The 23257-nt window shown below is 39.5% G+C and overlaps 1 protein-coding gene across 1 annotated transcript in view; it reads right to left on the bottom strand.

Annotated features, from left to right (window-relative positions):
• Window positions 1-8870, bottom strand: part of RAB27B (RAB27B, member RAS oncogene family) — a 58494-nt gene extending 49624 nt beyond the window's left edge. Inside the window, exon 1 of the mRNA XM_024580222.4 lies at window positions 8610-8870. The gene's annotated coding sequence lies outside the window, so the exon portion shown is untranslated. The remainder of the gene's footprint in view (window positions 1-8609) is intronic.
• Window positions 8871-23257: the final 14387 nt, after the last annotated feature.

Here is a 23257-nt window from a genome sequence, read left to right as displayed (position 1 = left end):
TGCATCGACAACAAAGAATGCCTTACACACCTGGAATCCATCCAGAAGGAACAGAGAGAACAGCTCGGTTGGACAAGTGGGCATGCAGAGTGCTCATACTGACTACGTAATAATCAGGCGACTTGAGGTGGAGACTGAAGGCAGAAGATGGTTGTATAATGAATGTTTGCCAGTGCAATAAAGTATCGCCAACTTTCAAAGTGAGCGGACAGGCATATTATCATGGAGACAAAGGGGTAGGACGCAGAGAGAAGAGAGAATAACTTTCCATAAACTTAGTCCTTTGGCGTAGACTTAGAAGTCAATCATTTGACAATATTTTACATAGTATAGGAAATTGCAAAAACAATGGTTACAAAGGAGTTATTCTTCAATTCTTTTCGAACACTGCAATACATTTTGTTATGCTTTGGTAAGTAGCTCTTGAGGTTGAAAGTGTCATAAATTCAGTCATAGAAAAGCTACTGTGCAAAATGAAGAGAGTGGGAGTTAGTCTGTTCTTAAGTTACTATGAACTGGGTGACAGTTATTAAACCATGATATTAATGAGCCCAAATCATTACATTCAATCACTTTAGGCATCTGTTAGGTTTTCCATTCCCCAGAATTAGAACTCATTCCCAGCAGAGATAGGACTTCTCATCTTTCATAGTGCGGCTGGGAGAGAATATGGGTGAACAGAGTTGCAGAGAAAGAAACTGTTACTTAAAATGCCCCAGGAAAAAGTGATCAATGATGTCATACTCACAAACTAAGAGCTACAGACATATTTAATATACCCTCTCAATTTAACAATAATAATGATGACTATAATTAGATATAACCTTACATTTCTCCTAAGTCCTTCCAGAACTCAAATGTCATTATTAGCGAAAGCAAATCAGCGCTTACAGAAAAGAAAAAATAATGAGGCCTACTATGTTATGGCTATATTCCTCCCTCTTCCCAGGGTTCCCCAGAGATGGCTTTAGTTCTTGTGAACTTCAGTGATGACCTTCATTCCAGCAACCCCATCACTATTACCAGCCTGACCTCTCTTAGGAGGTGTAGATGGTAGAAGCCATTTTTCTGCACAAATCCAACTGAATGACCACAGGTACCCCAAATGCGGTATGTCTTCCCCCTCAACATGCTTCAGCATTGTCATACCTCATTTCAATTTGAGGGACCACCATTCACCATCTATTGCCTCCTTAAACTAACAATTGAGACTTTATAAACATTTCTCCTAATAGCTGGTCAATGTCACTCATCAATTTCTCTAATCTGACTTTTCTCCTCTAACCTTATAATCAGTGACCTAATTTCAGACCTTTTTTATTATCCACTCCTGATTTCTCTACAGCTGTAACCCTCTTAAATTTATCTTCCTCTTTATTATCACCATACAGCATCCAAACCACCCATTTTACCAGTTTTCACTAAAATTATCTGCTTATGTATTCTCTCTGCCATACCAGGTGTTAGGTCCTCTGAAATCAGGAACTATGTCTTATTCATCTACAGAATCCAAGTACCAACTATGATGCTGACACGTAAAAGGTACTTTAAGACTTTTTAATAAAAAATTCAGCTATATAACATTATACCAGAGACTGCATTGCTATTATCAGTTTTAATATGGTGAGCAGATCTTTTATCGTGATTAAATAACACTGTCAACTTCCACATAACTTGACATTTTCTCTAAATTTGATGCTATCCAGGTAGAATTTGTGCTCTTCAAAGGATTTCAATAAATCTTGGATTTCTTATTTTTATCTTTTGGATCAAGAGACCATGCAGAATAACATGTCAATGGTAGGAAAGACAGTTTTGAACTATTTCTTTAACCCTCCTATTCCAAGTTCTACACAATTTTAGAAAACTTGGTTCCTGAAGAATAAGATAAATAAAACATGTTAGTCCTGGTTATAAAATATGATGATACAAACACTTCATCTTTCTTTAAATATAGGGTTGACATTTATGATTTTGAATTATTCCTTTTCTCTTTTGAGTTAGTTGGATGCCTATCCCTGTAGGTTTGTAAATATTTGCTATAGTGGTTTTAAGAATCAACATTACTACTCGAGATTAATTACACCTTACCTCGAGGCTCTATTTTACTTTCACCCTAAGCCAACACTTTCCATGAACTAACGGACAGGAATCTCGCGTCTGGTTCCTATCCTAAGTCTACTTGAAAATTCAAATTATTCTTTAAGAGAGTGAAAAACCATGGGTGGTCAGAACCATGAAAACCACACTTGATTACAAAAACTGTGGGGCACCAGGAAGAAGAACATTATAATTCAAGGAAAATTCATCTTCACAGCAACTTAGTCATTATCCTATAGTTGTTTCGCAGAGAAAAACCACAACTTAGACTCAAAGACATTCTTACAGCTGGCCACGGAACATGTGACTACCAGGCTTTCTCCGAGTCTGCAGAGGATACCAAGCCCGCAGGTTGGTGTTAACTTCTGCTATTAGAGGGGAAAAAAGAGACAGGGGTCCTTAGCCTTCATGTGTTGTCAGGCCCTCACCTTTATCCAGGGATACCCTTTGTAATCTCAAGTGGAACAAATTCTCATCAAGCATGGGAATTGCTGGGGAGCGCAGAGCGCATCTCCATTAAGGAGGTGTCCAGGAGCAGTACAACTGAGTTATGCCCTCTACTTTGTTTGCTTGGTTTTTCCAGGAGGTGAGTGAAAAATTAAAATCTAATAAGGGAGATATGGGGAGATCTTGTAGGTCCATTTCAAAACAACTAGCACCTGATGACAATCTAGTGCGGTCAGAGAGAAAAGCAAAATCCAGGTTGTTCATTCCATTAGATTCCTACCATGCGGTCTTCGTCTACTAGCACCCATTTCCAGCTGAAGATTAAAGAATAGATCTTTCTCACATGATATTCTATTTACTTATGCCTGTTTCCTTATGGATTAACCCTTAGTTATAGATGTTAGAATATTTTCATTCAGGTATTTTTTTCTAAGGTATTGTTACGGTGTTGTTTTCTGTATTGTTTCTAATAGAAGCTTTTACCTCTCAACCCCGAAAGGCAGCACTTGATAACAGGTATTGCTGACCTTAGAAAAAATAAAGTCAAAGATTGAATTGGGGCAGGGTAGGAACAGAGGCTAGGAATAATAGGTTCTACATAGTTAGTTGTGGTAACTAGCTTTATTTTACTCAAGGAAATAAGAAATGAGCAAACAGGTTCACCAAGAAATTAAGCAATGAGCAAATGTTCCTGCATTTCCCAGCATTTGCGAGAAAACTTTCACAGGCTCAAGCCGGTCCAAGGAGACACCTGAGTCAATATTCAGAAGCTCTTGATCTTGGAAAAGGTTTCCATTTTTTTTTAAGTACTAAGAGATTCCTAGTTTTTCTTTTCCTCCTTGAAAATCTAATTTTGTCCTATATTTTAAATATTTTGACATGTTAAAAAACATTTATCAACAGTACATTTGTTTATGAAAAAAGCATATTTTGAATAATAGACCACAAGAACTGAATAACCTCTTTAACAAAGCTCAGGCTGGAAGGTCCTTGCCTAAGTTAGATTGGACAAATAGAATACAAAGCAAATTTTGGTTTTTCTAATTAATTTTGTTCTGGTGTATCTCTCAGGCCAGACTGAGGATCCAGTTTTATTTTTCTGAGCAAGTTAAAGAGAGAAGCAACAAGAAAGTATACTGGGTTAACCCCAAAATCACTATAAAAATAAATGTGTGTGTTAGAGAAAGAAGACTAAAACCTTTTACTTTTTCCCTAAGCCATTTAAAATAAAAATGTTCCTCTTTTACCATCTACATAGTACTTGTATATCTCTCTTTTTTCCTTGTGAGTGTGTACATATGTGTGTGTGTGTGTATATATGCACACATCAATACCATAGATATCTCTCTATCTACATATCTCTCTCCTTACTGACCTAAATGGGTAAATCGGTATGTAAAGGGAAGGAAGAGAGGAAAGATACAAAGAAAAAGAAGAAAGAATGCTATACTCACAACTCCATTACTCAGCACTAACAGTATTATATTAGCATTGGACTTCTTAATGTTTTGAGGTAAAACTCACTAATTTATGACATCTAATCCACCTTCTCTGAAATTATTCCCAAAATTAGGTGGGTGAGTCTTAATATCCTTGATTATAGTTTCACCTACTAAAAAAAGTAGTTTCTTCCTGAATTTCTGTATATTAGACATTTGGTTTATGTGGCAGCTACAACTTAATTTACTTTGATCTGTTATTTTTTACAACTATATTAACTACACTTTTACTACTATGTCTTAATTTGTGATCCAGAATACCCATCAAACATCAAACAAATTGCATGCTTATATTTGCAGGATCGCAGTTTTGGAAGACAGCTTGCAGGGCATTTAGAGCAACTTCCCAGTACCAGTCATCCCTACAACTGCGGCAGCCCAGGGCACTGCACTTGGTTGGCTGTGGTCTCACCCAGTCCCTGCAATGACTTCCCACATGGTCTCTGTGGCCTCACCTCCGGCCCCTCTCCAGCCTGCCTTCCACTCTTTGAACTCTTCTGCCAGCTCGCAGAGCGCACCAAGCTCTTTCCCAGGTCAGGAACTTGGCAGATGCTTTTGCTCTGTCTGGATTGTTCTCTCCCAACTGTCCACCTGACTGTCCCCCAGACAGCCTTCAGGTCTTAGCTAAGACACCGTCTCCTCAGACAGGGCCTCTTCATTTCCCCTGCCACTCTTGGTTTCCATTTAAAGAAGTTGCTCCCACTCACAGTAACTTCTCTTCTTTCTTTGATGTTAACTTTCTTTCACTGTTGTCTTATCCTTCCCGGTTTCGAACACTATTTCTTTTCATTAGAAAGAAGAAGGAAGCAATAGACACTGAGTAATAACACTTTCTCTCACATCCACTAACTTCCTTATTCACTGCTTTGCTCTAAACAACACTAGAAGAATTTTTGGCTCTCCTTTGCATTTTTCCAAGTTTCAGCCCACTCTGGGTTTTAGTCTCCCTCACTCTATACTCACAGCTCATCTAACACCTTTGTAAGTATTTCTAATTATGCATTCCTTTGTTCATTCATTCCACAAGCCATTTTAAAAAATGAATTTATTGAAGTCCCTATCTAGTATCATAAATTTCTATAATGGTACCTCTCTTGGGATAACATGAAATGCTATCTCCAAATTTTTTAATCAGTTTACCTGAACTCCTTATTTTTAAGAACTCCATCTCCTATCAAAGCTGCCAACGATTCCAAACTGCCACCTGCAATATCACTTCTGGTCTTCATCTCACTCACCATCCTAGCAACTTCTGACACAACTGCCCTTTCTCTTTTTTTCTTTTTCTTTCTTGTTTTTTTTAATCTTTTTTAATTGTTGTTCAATTACAGCTGTCTGCATTTTCTCCCCACCCCAACCAAACCCACCTCCTCCCCTGCCTCCAGTAGCAGAGAGAAAGAAGGAGCTTATACACTTTGCAACAGCATGGATGGAACTGGAGAGCATTATGCTAAGTGAAATAAGCCAGGCGGTGAGGGACAAATACCATATAATCTCACCTTTAACTGGAACATAATCAACAACAGAAAAAAGCAAACAAAATATAACCAGAGACATTGAAGTTAAGAGCAATCTAACAATAGCCAGAGGGGAGTGAGGAGGGGATAGTGGGGAGAGGGGTTTTCAGGAACTACTTTTTTTTTTGAAGTGCTTCCTGGCTTGGACTCTGTGACACTTTCTCCTGGTTTACCTCCCACTATGCTGGCTGACGTTTTACTGGCTCCTTCCATGCAAAATCTCTCAGTGTTAGAGAAGCTGGAGCTTGGCCCTTAGGGCTCTCCTTTCCCCCCGCCCCCTCTCTCTACTATCTCGCTAGGTGATGTCCTCAAGGCCATGGCTCTGAATGGCATCCATGGACACTTGACTCCCAACTGTCTCTACGCCAGTGACTTCTTCCAAGTACTCCAGATTATTACATCCCAAAGCCCAATTTGACCTTTCCACTTGGATACCTAAAAATACCTCAAAGGGCTGGAAATAAATTCTTCATTTTCCTTTCAAAAGCCACTTTTCTGCTAGCTTTATCCATCTTAGGAAATGGCTTTACCACCTACCCAGTATCTTCAGTAAAAAACCTGATGATAGTTTTGGTTCTTTCTTTCCTTCATCTCTACCCCTTATCCAGTCAGTCAGCGAGTCCTGTTAGCTCTGCCTTCAAATACTGCCTGACTCTCTACTTCCCTCTAAGAGCACACTTTCCACCTGTCATCCCTGGTCTACGGCAGTAGCCTCCTAACTGGTCTCTGGTCTACTCTGCTCGCCTTATTATACCTTCTCTTCAATGAGGCCACGGGGCTGTTACACAGATGGGCTTCCCGGAGGCTCTCCCTGACCACTGAATCCCAGAGCCTCCCTCCCCATCCCAGGTCATGCTCCTGATTACACTTTAAATATTTTTGATCGCACTGAAGCTTGCATAATTACTCATTTACTGATTGATTTGGGTGCTTAATTGGAGATACCTTTTAGCTATGTGCTAAACAGTGTTTTATTCTCATTATCAGCACTCTGGACAAGTTTTCTTCATGTAAGGAGGGCCTATGAGAAAAGCTTAATATTCAGGGAACATGGGTAATGATTGCAAAGTACATGTACCAAAGTAATATCCTCAACTCCATTTGTGAGGTTCACAACAGGGTTTTATTGCCCTTAGTGATATTCCTACTTCCGACAACTATATAATAAACCTCAGCTGTATATACACCTAACAATGAGTAAAAAATAATTTCCTTTTAGCTGCCATCTTTAGAAAGTGACATATTCATCATGGAAAACAACTTGTTTGTCCTGTTTTTACTATAATTGTTTTCCCGCATCTCAACATTACAATTACGTACTCAAGAGATGAACTATTGGTTAACCTGCCTTGGTGAATCAACTCAAGGTACTAGAGTCACTGTGAGCTGAGTTTTATGTGAATAGTTGCTCTATGTTTCATGCTCTGCTGATCTGAAAAAAAAAAAAAAAACTAGCCCAAATTTCCCAGAGGTGGGAAAAGAACAGATTTCTGTTCTGAAACACCTGGGGCTTTGGATGAGTTCCACTTTTCCGGAAGAGTAGTTACATCCATGAAAAGCAAGTCAGACACCAGTGGATAGTTTTAGTATAAGCTGGTGTGCTGAGGAGCTGAGATGATCAATTATCCTAGGGGTACCTTCCCTATCAGGTCAAATACAGAATTCTGTGCCAGAAGTGGCCTATGAGAGAGCTGTGGTTGGCTTACATCTGACAGATTCCCCTTATAACTCCTTGGCAACTGTGAGAACAGGCTCATCCAGTTTCATCTGCAATGTTTTATTTTCATTTTGAAAACCATAATGATAACTTTTTATGGGAGGCCATAGTTAGTTCTTAAGCAGAAAAGCCTGATTAATAGCAAACTATCTGTCAAGAATACCCTGTTTTGGTCATCCATAAGAATCCCCTCTTATCTTCAGGAAGGACTGATCCCATCTGGGTAGAGGATTACGCTATGAAACTATGACAAATATTTACGGGGAATGGATCTCATGTCATAGTACAATTTGGACTTGTTAGCAACTTAAAAAGTCAATAAGCTTAAATACCTGAGGGTATAATGCTGAAGTCTACCTTTCTGTTAACTTTTCAGATTTAGAACTAGGCAACCATGATCTATATATTCAAATATGCATCGATGTAACTAAATATTAAAACCAGCACACATTTTGCTTTTACACATAATGACATCAAAATTCATAGCTATTATATTATGTCAAATAATAATTTTGTTGCTAATCCCAAAACTATATGATATTAATTTTGGCTTAATTTAACCATTTAAACAACTGGAATCTTACACCCTTAAACTTAGATCTTGAAATTAAAACTTAGTAGTAAACATGTCACAGGTGTGTGACTGTAACCAAACATACATTTTTCCTAGGGAGGCAGCCTCTAGCTGTAGCTAGCTAACTACATTTCACCTGCTTCAATAGTCGTTAGTTAATGTTGTATTGGGTGGGAAGCTAATTAATACCTTGTTGCCACTTGAAGGAACTCACTCGCTCACCCTCTACTAGCTGCAACACTTGAATCAGAATTTGGGGGAGAAAAAACGGAGCAAAGCATTGGAAGACACAAATTACTTTTGATTTCTCTGCAGCTCTTTCACCTGAGGAAGTGCAAAGGAATGTCCTATCACTTGCCTGGCGTGCCTCAGTAAATTACTTCTGCTTAAATGAAACTCTCAGCATCTTGTTATCATGATCATTGTTATTATTTGGTGGTTGTTTAAGATACCAATGGAAGGAAATTGCTCTCCCAGTGCCCAGTTTTTTATCCCAACCAGCTGTTTGAAATGCCAATACTAAAAGGCAGCCGGCTAGCCCGCGGATGCCACCCGCGCGCAGAGGAGGCTCCGAGCAGGATTTGGGCTGGAGCTGCGGCTCTGAGACGCTCACACACGCAGCCGGGCTCGCCTCGCCTCTACGGGCCTGCCGCTGCTGTCCACGTCTCACTTCCTTTCCCAAGGCCAGCCGCCGAGAATGCCCTGAGTGGGTGGGAACATACTCCAGCAATAACAACCCGGCTTCCCCAACTCACCAGCCTGCGAAGTTTCCTTTGCGCGAGGGCTGGGTGTCAGGTTTCAGAGGCTGCCTTCCCTGTCCCCAAGCCCTGGAACTCCTGAGCTCCCACGCCAGCAGGGACACGGGATCTGCTCTACAGGGCCACCATCACGGGGACAGCTCCTTATTTTTCCAACCTGTGGCTCTGGCTCGCTCCCGGGCCCTGCCTGTCGAGACGGAGAGTGGCAGGACTGGAGCACCACCCCTGGGCGCGCAGGGCCGCCTGGATCTGCAGCGTTGGTGTGAGAAGAAGGCGTGTCCCCAGCCCCAACGCGGATGTGTTGTGCGGAGCTCACCTCGGGCCACTGTCGCCGGTGACTCAAACGCACTGGGCTCCCGGTTAAAGTCTCCTCTGCGGAGCTTCAAGCCCTGGCAGCAGCTCATTTTTATTCCTTTCTTTCTCCATGTTTTCTTTGATATCTCCTACTGAAAGAGCCCAGGGCACTGTGAGAACTGCTTCCAATGTTTTGCATTCTCTCCTGGCCAGTCTCATTAACTACAGACAGGGAGGAATTGCCCCGGGAGAAGTGAAAAAGGCCTCGGGAAATGGAAGGGCAGTTCCAAATTCGTTTTAAAAGTTAGCATCTGTAAATATGAATACATTAATCAGCACGCACCATGCTGACTTTGCCTCCTAGTCACTCCGGAGACCAGTAGGTTAGTAAATAGAGGTCCTGTCAGATCAAACAAAATCAGGAGGACATGCTTCCCCAAACAAATATTAAGAGCGTACTATGTGTCAGACCCTGTTCTAGACACTTGGGATTCGTCCACAAGAGAGACCCTGGCTTGCTCTCTCGAGGTCGTGTTTCAGACAGACTGAGATCCCTAAGAATCCAAGGCTGTCTGCACTTAGTAGCAGCTGGATTAGTCCTCTGTGAAGAAATTTAAGTTCCAAACCTGTTGCTTGCGCCCATGTCGGTAAGCAATGAAAAATAACTGCTTAAATTTTAATTGTTTGACAGGGTGCCTCAGAGAATCAGCTAGGAAGCATCTCAGGGAGAAGTGCTGCGGGAAGGGGGTAGGAGAAGACCCCCAAACCAAAATGAAACACAAATAGTAGCAAAATAGGGCAGAAGGGGAGTGCTGGAGAAAACATTCCATCCCACAGGAATGTCTATTCTATTAGGAAAATATGGAAGAAGTTCTATATTCTGTGTGTCAAAGTTTGTATCTTGAAAATGGGGATAATAAAATGCCTTCCTAGAGTTATTGTGGGTAAATGGGTTTATATCAGTGACTGCGCATAGTGATTCTGTGTGTTGGCTACATTTATTTTGGGGGGAACACTTATCTACTTCATTCTCCCAAAGCAAGGTCCACTTCTTAGAAATTATTCTGGTCTACCAGGTTAAAATATAAGATGCTCAGGTGGTAGATTTTCAAAACAGACATGCTGGGGTCTCTATTTGTGGTAAGCCTATTCCGCATCCATCAGCAATCTCTAAGCATATAACAAGTGTGAGTCTACAAGCCTGGGAAGACATAAAAGACTGAACATAACAAACTTGAATTTATTCCACCTCACATAGCACATTAATTTAAAATGATCCTCTGTGCTACACAATAATAATCTGTATTCTTCACCTAGGTCATGTGTTTACTCGCATTAATAAGAATAGCTAGTATTTCCTGTCCGCAGTGCAGTTTCTAACACTCTTTCCCATATATCATTTCATTTGACTTTCACAACATCACTTTGAAACACGCAAGGCACCTATTACGTTTATTGTCCCCATTTTCAGAATGAAGAAACTGAGGCTGGGACAGTCCCAACAAAAGTGCCCAGAATCAGGAAGGATCATAAACCGAGAGCTCGGGTCTGCTGGGTCCTGACGGCCAGGCTTGTGGTGGTCGCAGCACAGTGCTGCCTCCCCGCTTTCCCTAGGAAACCTTCCTGCTGGGAGAAAGTCTAGCACATTCTGGGCCTGCTCTCCTTGTCTCCCTCCCCTAGATATAAGTGAGTCAGCTGCCTCACAGGGTCAACTCTTGCAGGGACAACTCTCCTGCAGTCACTTGTCATGTAAGTCCTGCCTTTCAGGTTCTGAGGCTCAGAGGCCCTGGCATTACACAGTGATGTTACAGAGCTACTGCAGAGCGGGAAGCCTGTCCTTCCCCCAGGAAGAGGGGTGCCGAGGAGGAAAGGGCAGCGGGAGGGCACCAGGCAATGATTTGGGGCCATGTCATGGAGGCCCCTTGGAACAGAGGCCGAGCAGAGGAAAAGCCCTGGAAAACCAGTGAAAACTCGGTGACAGCATCATGTGTGACACAATAAAAAATAAATGCCTTCCTGTACCTGGAGTTTATGTAGCACACATTAAACAGATACAATTTTTGTCAATAGGTTTATCATTCAATACATATAACACTGAGGTCAACAGATACATGTAAATAGGAGGTTTCTAGTGAAAAAATGGCAAATGGATCGCCTATGTTTCAGGTCCCCTTCCCTAAACTCCTCTAACACGAGAATAAATGAGTATTTGAAATGTCATTGAATCAGAAAGACAAATAAATGGGAGAGGAGAAGTGAAATGACAAAATAAACTGCGGTAGATGGTGGGAGGAACCTAAGCCAGATGGAGGTTGATCCGCTGCAAACCTGCAGGAAGGGTTTTGGATAAGACGCACGACATTTCTCCCTGCTTAGTGCTGAGAGGCACCACCAAAGTAGGCCAGCGGGCAGGGTGAACACAGGGGCTTGGTTAGATGTCTGCGTACAGAACGCTGGGACCCAAAGTTTCCTTCCCCACGACTGTGCAGTCAAGCAACCATAACGTCGCCCATCTGCTCACCCCAGCCTCCAGGAGACCGGAGGTTTATTTTCTCCAGAAAATAAACTAGGTGAATTTGTGGTTTAACAGGATGAATGGAACACATGCATTTTTACTCTGCTTCTCCAGAAAATGAATTAAAAAGAAATTTATATGTAAGACAAAAAAAACTCTTGAAATTGAAAATATTCTCACCATTTTAAATATTGAATAATTGACAGATGGGTTGTAAGATTAAGTTGAAAACATCTCCAGGAAAATAGAACAAAAATATACAGACATAAAAATTGGGGGGAAGAAGGAAAATTTTTCTAACTAATGGAAATTCCAGAGAATTCTAAAAGAGAAACTTTCCATTTTTATCCAGAAATGAATGAAAAAAATAGTTAAATAAATAATGCAAAATCCATTCCAGAAGTGAAGGATCTTTGACTCTTTGGGATCAAAAGTTCCACTAAAAGTCCAGGAGAATATCACTTTTTAATTAATTAATTAATTAATTAAACACACCAAGATAAATCATTCTGAAATATTAGAAGCCCAGGAATAAAGAGAATAATCTAAAACATCTTCCAGAAACATAGAGCAGATCACATGTAAAGGAAAAGAATGAAAATTGTGTTAGATTTCTCAAGAGCAATAATGGATTGAGAAGATTCTTTAATGTCTTCACATTTTAAAAATAAAATTACTTTGAACTTCGAATTGTATACCCAGACCAAATGTTAGCCAAGTGTGATAAAAGATATGTTCAGACACATAAGGATTCAAACATACACTTCCTGTACCATTTTTTAAAGAAGGATACCCAAAACAAGCTTTAAATCAAGAAAGAAGAAAAGAGGGAACTCAGGAAGTGCAGAACCAACAGAGAAGGCAATAAAGTGAATCCTCCAGAGCAACAACTGTGAAGCAGGCCTACAGAGAAACAGAAGGACGAATTATAGTAGGAAAGCCTCCAGGAAAGAAAGTAATTATTTGATGTACACGTCCATTTGACTAACCAATACACGCGTGTGCAGTGGAGACCGGCAGTGCTCATCTGGTTCGATGTTCTCCTTTTCCTAAGTACCCCACTGAATTTCATTTCTTAGCCCTTGCATGTAGGAAGGCGTGTAACTGAGTGCTGGTTAGTAGCGTGTGAGTCACAGTGCTGGACCCCACTTCCAGGCCATTCCCATAAAATGACGTATGAGATCCTCCATGCTTTTCCTCTTTTCTTATTAAAATCCAGACACACAGACTCACTGAGGAGCTCTGAGGCCCTAGACGGCGTGACAGCCACAGAGGAAAGAAGTCTGTGCCGCTGAGTGATTGTGGGCACACAAACCCTAGCTGCCGCACGCTCGACTGTGACATGAACAAGAAACAAACTACACCACATACACTCATTGAGACTTTCTGGGTTGTTTGTTACAGCAGTTACACTATTCGGACTGGTACAACTTGAAATATCATTTGGGGGCCTTTGTGAGTAATTTACAGTAGGTACAGAGGGTACTGAACTCGGTGGGGGGGGGGGGGGTTATTGTACTAACTCCAGGAAAAACAAAAGGCTATGAAAGAAAAGAAACGTGACAATAACACACCATGTTGCTAAGATGTGGACATAATCAGACTAATGGGGACACTGACAGGAGAATAACCATGAACTATGATATAACAATATATACAGGGTGGAGATAAGGAAAGACAGGCCCTGGCCCAGTAGCTCAGTTGGTGAGAGCGTTGTTCCCATATGCCAGGGTTACAGGTTTGATCCCCGGTTCAGGCATATACAAGAATCAAACAATGAATGCATAAATAAGTAGAACAACAAAAATTGATGTTTCTTTCTCTCTATCTCAAATCAATTAAAAAAATCCTTTAAAGAAAAAGGACAGTCTGCATACACGAGTGTGTGTGTGTAACACAACTAAATCCTCAACTATTATAACATAGAATCAACAAATAATGTTTAAAATTGCTAAATAAAGAAATAGGATAAGCAAACCGTTTATAAATATGTAAATAAGTACTGTAGAAAAACACTAAAAAAGTCAAATGTTTTTCTGTGGGGATTGGGATTGAGGTGGAAATCTGTGCCAGTTTATTAGAAATTTAACACCATTATAAAAACTATGACATGTATTACCTTAAAAAATAAAACTAATATTAAAGTAGCTTTAAAATATACATAGAAAAACAAAAGGTATTTCTCCAATAGTGAAAACATTACAATTTATTGAAGTACTTGCATATATTTTTTGCATAATAGCCTATCAGCGGTGAAAATGTGAATTTGGGGTGTAGACTAAAGACAGATATAAGAGGTTTGCACACTTGTTTGCTTACCCAGCAAGCATTCATTGAGTGGCACATGCCTGATACTGTGCTAGGATCACGGCAGGTAAAGCAGAGACCACGAAGGAAAGCCATAAGGTGCTCTAAGGGAAAATGAGCATGCTAAAGCTTTAAACAACACATCGATTTGGTGTCTTCTCTCCTGCCCTTTGTGACATGTGCCACGGACTTAATTGCTTCTCATCCTTCAAAATACTCTTCAAAATTGCCATCTGGTCTCCCTGCTTGAAACTCACACTGATGAGATCAGAGGTTTCCTAACTCTCCTGGGATGGCAGCGAAGGCTTGGTCAGGTAGTTATGCAGGGGTGTGCCTCCACCCACAGCTGATTTTCAGTTCATAGGAAGTTCCTGTAATCACAAGTAACAATCAACCCCTCCCCGGTTTGAGGAAACCCCACAGCATGACTCAAAGTCACAGGACTGGGCTTCCAAGTCATGCTGGTTTTAGTAACTACTTTTAAAGATGTTACTTCAAGAAATATATAGGCTTAAGTGAATTTATGCCAGCAACTTACTTTCAATGGGTAACACGTCAAGACCTACTCTCGGCAGCAGAGTAGACTTGTTCACGTAATTGTACGTAGAGCACCTGCTCTGTGATGAGGTCTTATCCTCCAACTTCTACCATCATTTTGCCTCAGTTTCTTAGAATGTGAAATGAAATCAAACTGTCACCTCAAATGGAAATTATTGTAACTAAGTCTAATTTTTGCTTTCCAAGTTAAAAAGCTATTCTATGGGAAAGGAACAGATCATTTCATGAATAATGTTTGTGTATAGCCTTTATTTTATGCAAGCCCTGACTTGCAAAGAAGCCAGAGTAGAGGGTAAGTCATTATTCTGTCCATGAAGTGTTAGACCCCTTTATGAATAACGATAAAAATGCCATAAGTATAATTATAGACATAATTACAATTACAAAATTGTTTAATCAATATATCAAGTTGATTAAGGAGAAATAAAATCATTAAAACTGAGCAGAGAGGAAAGAATGTAATAAAATACATACACATAAATACAGTCACATCAACATATATAACTATTTGCAAACCTAAGTATAGCCATATTCAAGCACATGTATGTACACATATTTGCTTAATGTTAGCTTTATAGTGAGCTACAAAATAAAATGTCATATATGCCTACCATGTAAAAATAAATGAATATATGGTGATTCCTTCATTTTCCCAAAATATGTTAGCAAAAAACAGTGTTCTTGTTCACAACTTCTGTTACCTTTTAACTGCAGACACTTCAAACTGTCCTGTCATAGGGATAATTCTTTTGAACACTCTTTTGCCTGCCTGTGACCAGTTTCAGGCCATTTCTCAAGCATTCAAATTCAGCTGGATTGATATAATTTCAGGCAAATATGTCTTTCCCCAAAATACGTTTTGATCAAATTAAAGTGATTTTATGACTGTTCCATGATAAGAAATCTATAATGATACAAATATAAGATAAACACCGTTTTTAAGGTATAATTTGGGAGATGATGTTGCCATATATTTGACCATATATAATGTTAAAATGTAATTTTCAAAAATAACAATTACTAAATGAAGATTTAGTGATAGCAAAGAATTCCATGCCAAATGATTACTTTTTTTAAAATATATTTTCATAAATAATGCTGTCTTAAGAAATAATCTTACATGCCCTGGCTGGTGTGGCTCAGTGGACTGAGCGCAGGACTGAGAAGCAAAGTGTCACCATTCAATTCCCAGCAAGGGCACATGCCTGGGTTGCAGGCCAGGTCCCCGGTAGGGGGTGCTCAAGAGACAACCACACATTGATGTTTCTCTCCCTCTCTTTCTTCCTCCCTCTTTCCCTCTCTCTCTAAAAAATAAGTAAATAAATAAAATCTTTAAAAAAAGAAATAATCTTACATTACAATTACATGATCTAATTATACATGAAACATGATCTAATATGTTTTTATCATCAATACGGTAAAAGTTTGTAAGCCCATAATGAAGTTTTAGTATATTTCTAGTATGTATTTAAATGCTCTCTTTCCAAAATGACATGAAAATTCTGAGTACCATAGCCATGTGATTCCTCCTGAAATGCATCAATGCCGTAACCACTAAGTAGCTTCCTGTTTTGTGGAATTTTTAGCTACAGCTTTCTTACTACCAGAGATTGGGTGAACAGAAGAAAATCTATCCCCACACACTTTATATAAAATATGTGCTTTTTAAAAAACTACCCAGCTTATCTTATGTAAATTAAAAACAACTTATTTTTATAGTCATGTATTTGGTGGGAGTCTTGAGAGAGGAAATGTTTTAAAAGAACTGATAAAATAATACATGATCAGAATGAAGATACCACAATTAATAAGAGCTCATTTCCTTGCATTTCTCCACCTGTAAAATGTGGTAAATATTAGTCATCTGCTTGGTATTAGGCATTCAAATCCCTTCCCTGTTTGTGGGTCTGTTCCAATAAATATCTTGAAGGAATTAGAAAGGCATTAACCCATAAGGACAATAGCAAGGGAAAGGCACCATAGATATTTTGAGGTTAGCAAGGAGAAAGTGTGCTAACTGCCGTCTCAAAGTGGAGCAGAGTCCCTGCACAGGGACGCAGAGCACAGTGACTGTTCTCTGGGGACACGAGGTGCTATGAAAAGTGCTGAGTGGGTAGGAAGCTGAAATATAAGGAGTGAGGGAACATCTCTATGCAGAGCACCCCCTCTCCCACCCAAAGTTTAAGAAAGGAAATGATCAACAAATGAAGACAACCCACGGAATGGGAGAACATATCTGCTGATATATCTGATAAGGGGTTAATTTCCAAAATTTATAAAGAACTTATACAACTCAACACCAAAAAATGGGCAAAGGACCTGAACAGACACTTCTCCAAAGAGGACATACAGAGGGCTAGTAAACATATGAAAAGATATTCAACATCACTAATCATCAGAGAAATGCAAATTAAAACCAAAATGAGATTCAATTCACACCTGTCAGAATGGCTATCATCAACAAATAAGTTGGCAAGGATGTGGAGAAAGGGAACCCTTGTGCACTGTTCGTGGGAATGCAGATTGGGGCAGCCATTGTGGAAAACAGTATGGAGTTTCCTCCAAAAATTAGAAATGAAACTGGCTTATGACCCGGTGATTCCACTTCTGGGAATAATATATCCAAAGAAACCCAAAACATTAATTCAAAAGAATATATGCACCCCTATGTTCATTGCAGCATTATTTACAATAGTCAAGATTTGTATCAGCCCAAGTGCTCATCAGCAGATGAGTGGATAAAAAGGTTGTGGACATTTACACAATGGAATACTACTCAGTCATAAAAAGGATGGAAATCTTATGTGACAATGTGGATGGACCTGGAGAGTATTATGATAAGTGAAATACGCCAGACAGAGATAGACAAATACCACATGATTGCACTTCTACATGGAACCTAATGAACAAAATAAACTAACAAAATAGAAATAGATTCACAACACAGACTGACCGTTGTCATAGGGGAGGGGAGGTTGGGAGGCCGTTGGGTGAAAAAGATGAAAGGATTAAGCAAAAAAAAAATTTACACACACAGACAACAGAGTGGTGATTGCCAGAGAGAAAGGGGTGTGGGGGGAGGTGGAAGAGGTCATGGGGGGGATAACAGTGGCAGAGAGAGACTTGACTGGGGGTGGTGAGCCCACCACGCCATGTGCAGATGCTGTGTTATGGAAGACTACACCTGAAACCAGTATGGTTTTATTACCCAATGTCATCCCAATAAATTCAATAAAAATAAAAGGAAATAAATATTTCTGAGCGACTCAGCTGGTTGAGGAAGCACAAGAAACTGAACTCAATGTATTTAAACAATCTAGATTTTTATGACCTTTTACTTCTTTCATAGGAATTGCATTAGTTTCAGGTAACACTTATTGAGTACTGACTATATAAAAATAATGGACTAAATTCTGGGGACACAAAGATTACTTTTTTATTCCTATTTTTTAGAAAGGTTGTTTCACAGTAAAATTTATATGAAAACCATGACTCCTGGTCTTAAAGAGTTTACAGCTGTGTAGGATTGGAGGGCAGGGCCCACAAAGGTTTTCCCACCCTTTCGGCCATTCATTCATTCAACGGGTATTTCATAAACAGCTTCAAACTTTTATGAGGTCCTGGATTTGAATTTCAGAATAATATAGTTTGGGTAATTTCCATAATATCTCTAATCCCTTGTTTCCCCTTTTATATAAAAGAGATAATAATAAAACTATTGTAATAGTAACTACTTGCATGCCAGTAACACACTTGGATAGGTAGTTCTGATAAAGATACAAGTAAGAAAGCACAGTATTCCGTAGAATTAGGTTTGTTCAGCCAAATTTATCGGGAGCCTCCTAAGTGACAGGCCTGACAATCGACCTGAAGTTTAACTTTTCCAGGAGTGAACAAGGATTGCCAAGGGATTACAGGTGGGCAGAAGGAAGCGGTGGAGATGATGGAGGTTCTCATCCTCACTGTTGCGATGGCTTTATGAGTGTGTTCATGTGTCAAAATGTATCAAACTGGACACATTAACTATGTGCACGTTACTGTATATCGATTGTACTTCAGTTAAAGTTGTCTTTAAGAACAGGAACAAACATGAAACTAGGTTTGAAGATCCACCCATGAAGGAGACACCATCGTATTTCATTTAACTCCTCCCCCTTCAGCTCTCACCTCCTCAACCTGGGGCACATGTGAGCACTTAGTCTTCTGTTTTATATTTTGAAGCTGTTTGCTAGTTTTCACGTGGTCTATTTTCAATAGTATTTTCAGATAACTGTTTTCAAAACTTCACTTTATACCAGTGCTGAAAAGCTGGAGCGTTAGAAGAATGAAATGATGATGTCTTAGATTCTTAATAGTGAAACCTAACTTCGTAAGCTTTTTAAAAATCAGTATACTCCAAAAAATCATTATCTGTACATGAATGGGCATGAATGTACTCTTCAAAGGAATTTCTAAAAGATGGATGAGTTTTCCAAGAAATTAATCTTCCTGCAGGACCCATTTAATAATATTTATACAATACTTCATTTTTGAGTAGTGTTTTATATGGCATGTTGGTATTCAATAAATGTGGAATTGTATTGAAGTGAATAATTATCTTATAATCTACAGCATCTACTCTACTGATACATTTCTTAGTGTTTTTTTGCCCCCAAGCACTCGGTTTTGACTTTTGTACGAGTTAAGCTTTTATTGCAACAATGTACTGTAATCAATCACTCCAAACCTCCGTGGCTTAAGCCAATGCTTTTCTCTAAATGGGAAAATCTCACTCAATAGATTTTATCAGGTGCTGATTTTTCTAATAATTGTCTTTCCATAGGAAAAGCCCTTCTGTGGACCCTCAGTTGCATCTTTTCACTCTGGCGCCATCTTGGCACTTTCTCTTAGTTCCTAGTCTATTAAAGGCTATTCTATTTTGTTATTACAGCTAGATATTAATTGACTATTTTCATAGCTGCTGTTATTTTGATGAATGTTTCACATTAATTCTGTTATGTTACTGAGGTGGGGTTATTTAATTGTGTATTCAGTGCATCATCTTGAAAATCGGAAACTTTTTAAGGTAGAAGTATATGTGTTTGTATACACGGTGATGTTTTTACATTTCTGACTACAGGTGGGAAAGAGTGCATCGATTTAGATTGCCCAGGAAAGAACTACATGATCCATCACAAAGTAATATATTTTAAAGTATGTTAACCAGAGTATTGGCTTGGTTTGAACAGGCGGACACGTGGCCTTGGACTGCTGGCCCAACACGTGGAGGCTACAGCCCCGCAGAGCCGCCTGGACTATTTGTGAATAAGAAACAAACTGCTCGGACACGGCTGCTGGTTATTACCACAGCACTTCCGAGCTTCTTGGCTGAGTTCAAAGTGCGGATGGTGTCTTAATTAGTAAACAATGAACAACATTGAAATATTTATAATCACATAACATTTAACAATTTTGTTTGTTTACAGGGTGTCTTACTTTTATTATGATGGAAACTTCTCTGGCTTTTGGTTATTTTTTAAATCAATGCTAAGTACATAATTAGTGTAAAATTAACTCTTATTTTTAAAGATACAAATAGACTGGAGCCAAGAATCAGTTAGAAAAGACCAAGACCACCGGCATGTACCCCTGTGCTCAGAGACAGATGATTTCCCTGTGGTAGAGAATGAATAAGGCAAATTTTAAGGTCTCACTTCTTTTTGGAACTCTTTTTCCCTCTAGCTCAGATATGAGCAGTTTCCACAATGTACCCCTTCCCCCACCCCCGGCCCGAGCACAGAGGCATCCCATTTTCAGGACTCACCTGTGAGTGCAAGTGTAGATGAAGGGCTTGGTAAACTTGATCCTTTTCTCACCGAGTGTCTGAGAACAAAACTATTGCAACACCACTAACAAGACATTATAGGGGGTACTTAAAGCCCATGAAAGTATTGCTACTAATACACACTCTCCATTAATATAGTAATGGTAATGTAATAATAGGTTTGTTTCTATAGCTAGCAGACTAATGATATACATGTTGATAGAGTTAAGAAATTAGCTAGTTTTGTCAAAGGCTGGGGACTCAGAGGGCGGGGAAATGATTGTGATCGCCCCGGTAAAGCTCCAGGTTCCTGAGGAGGTTATGTTCTTCGGGCAAAAACGTGCGGATGGCTACAAAGCCCGCCCACCTCTTCGGCCTGTTGCCAACTCCTGAAGGAAGAGATTCAACCTCAAAGTCAGTGCCCATAAAAACGTTCAGAAACATAGAGACATTTTTTTCTGAACATTCAGGGACTTTTTATTTTCAGAGACAATGCACATAACAGGCGCTTTCTCAGAGCAAGAAAAGAAAAGTTAAATTAAAACTAAATGGCAGTTAATTTAACTAAACCTCAAAGAATAGCCCAGCACTTCAGAATGAGCTTAGTATCTTCTAGTAAATTCACTTTGCTTAAACCTACTCATGTTTGCTTTCAAGAGATTTAGAATGTTTGTTTCTGAGGTTGTGCAGGCTGGTACCGAAGTAATTCTTTACATTTTTAAGGTTACTTTGGCTAGTTTAAACATGGTGTTCATGACTCATGCCTTTTATCCGCTTAACCATCGCAGCTCCATAGTAACTAGCAAAACATCCCGAAAGCTAATCTATGCTATTTATAGCTAAAAGATGTTATAAAATTACATGTATGTAGTCCTCAGATGTGTAGTTATATTCCATGTGCATTACCTTCTTTGACAGGTTTGAAATCTAAAGGATTTTAATTAATATGTCGAGGCATTAAATTTTAACAATTGTTACTCCTACTTGCTCCGGTCAACATTCATTCCCATTTCAACTCGTATTTGGGCTGAGAGCCAAGGTTCCCCACAATGTAGTACGTGGACACGGCTGTGCGAGAGGCCCCCACTTTTTACTGTAAGAGTGTCAGTCTGCAGCTACTTTACATTAGTATTAGCAGTCATATTAATCAATTTTAAAGAGCCACAGATTTTTAAATTACAGTATTTTTAATGCCTTTAATTCCATAGAAAATCTATGCCCTAAAAATAGGCCCAACCAGTGCTCTTTTTACTATTTCATTAAGTAAGCAATTTTAGAAACACAGAGGGTGAACAAACTTCAAATATTTTTCCACGTACAGTTGGCCTCTGCACAACACGGGTTTGAACTGTGCGGGTCCACTTATGCGTGGACTTTTTTTCAATAAATACATACGGTACTATAAATGTATTTTTATCTTCCTCGTGATTTCTTAGACACGTTTTTTTTCTAGCTTACTTTATTGTAAGAATAAAATATACAATATGTGTAACATGCAAAATTTGTGTTTGTGACCATTTATGTTATCTTAAGGCTTCCACTCAACTAGGATATTAGTTGTTAAGTTTTCAGGAAGTCAAAAGTTATATGTGAATTTTTAATTGCCTGGGGGGTCAGTCTGCCTAACTCCTATGTTTTCCAAGGGTCAAGTGTACATTAAATAAGCAGAGATTGCCCCGGTGCTGATAAAAACAGGCCCATCGACCACCGCTTCAGTCCCTCATAACTTCTCCCCTCTTGGCTGGAAGTCTTAGCTTAGTGTTTATTTTAATTAAGGCCCATGCAGGTGAAGGCGAGGTTACCCCTAACACGTTCTCCATGTCTGGGTCACCCTGGAAGCTAGAACATTGCAAGTGACTGATGAAAAGAAAGCATGTTTTTGTTTTTGTTTTTTTTTTAACATGTCCATTGTTAAATGGATCTAATGGGGAAAGAAGAGCCTGAACTAAAGAATCATTATTATGATGATTTCATTATGATAATTCCTGCAATAATAACTTTTAAGTGAGGCCTAAATTTGAGCTCTTAAAACTGTGAATGGGAAAGGAATGAGTGTTCAAGAGCGTTGGGAAGGCTGTTAGATTTCAGGTTTCATTTGAATACCCGACGCTTTTATACACTTGCAACCAAAATGACTAATGCCAAGAGGATGGAAAAGGAGAGACTGTTCCTCTACACAGTGTCTCACATGCCCCCCACAAGGCAATACCCAAATCTCCAGGTCGGCCCAGGCTCCATCTCCTGAGGAAGAGGAGGCTTCTGAGTCAAGCAGATGATTCAGACACCAGCCACAATCCCCAGTCCTTGACATAAGGCCAAGTTCACTGCTTATCTGTCCACAGATTTTAAACACCGAGACTCTTCACGGAGCAAGATGTGAGCATTTTGGAAAAAAGGAAGCGGCATCAGTGTTTCATATCTCTGACGGAAACCCCACAGCTTACAAGCAAGTCCAGTGGGCTGGATATTGTATCATTTACTTTTATCCCAATAGGTCGTGATGGAGCAGCTGAATCGGATGCTCTACAACAGAGCTACATGGGAAAAAGGCGCACATGATTTCCTATGAAATGTGTTTGTCCCAACTTACTAGTAATAAATGCATGATTTTGAGCAAGCAGTATATACTTACTGAATCCATGCTCTGGAGACTTGGATTACATTTTTCAACGGACAAAGAAAGTAAATGCATTTCTGAAGCATTTTTATTACTCAACAGGAAATCCAGTCTCTTGAAACCTGATGTTTGATTTAGGAACTTAAGTTTCAGATGACAACTACAGGTACCTGCTTGGTGAATGGTGAGTTAACTTGGACATTCCATTCAACTCTCTTAGTATTTTCTAAGAATTACCTGCCCTTGGTTTTTCAGGGCATGACAGCACATGATCTCAGAACCCACAAATTACCTAGATTGTTCTGTCTTTTCAGAGAGGAAATTCTTCAACCATGTTAGGAAAAAGACCAACCTGCCCGTGGATTCTCTAAGTATAGGGAGCAAGACATCGCTGCCTGCAAAGGGCCCCTAGCAGTCAACACTATGAAACAAAATAGAAGCAAAAATCAAACCTTCAAACAAATATTAAAAAGTGACCACACAGTAAGAAACCCCCATATACCCTTTGTCCACAGACCCCATTTGAGTTTGGCCAGCTGTCCTGAGTATAT

Source organism: Desmodus rotundus, chromosome 10 (assembly GCF_022682495.2).
Source record: "Desmodus rotundus isolate HL8 chromosome 10, HLdesRot8A.1, whole genome shotgun sequence".
NCBI lineage: Eukaryota > Metazoa > Chordata > Mammalia > Chiroptera > Phyllostomidae > Desmodus > Desmodus rotundus.
Note: the sequence above shows the minus strand (reverse complement) of the source record. Positions and strands in the feature narration are given on the sequence as shown.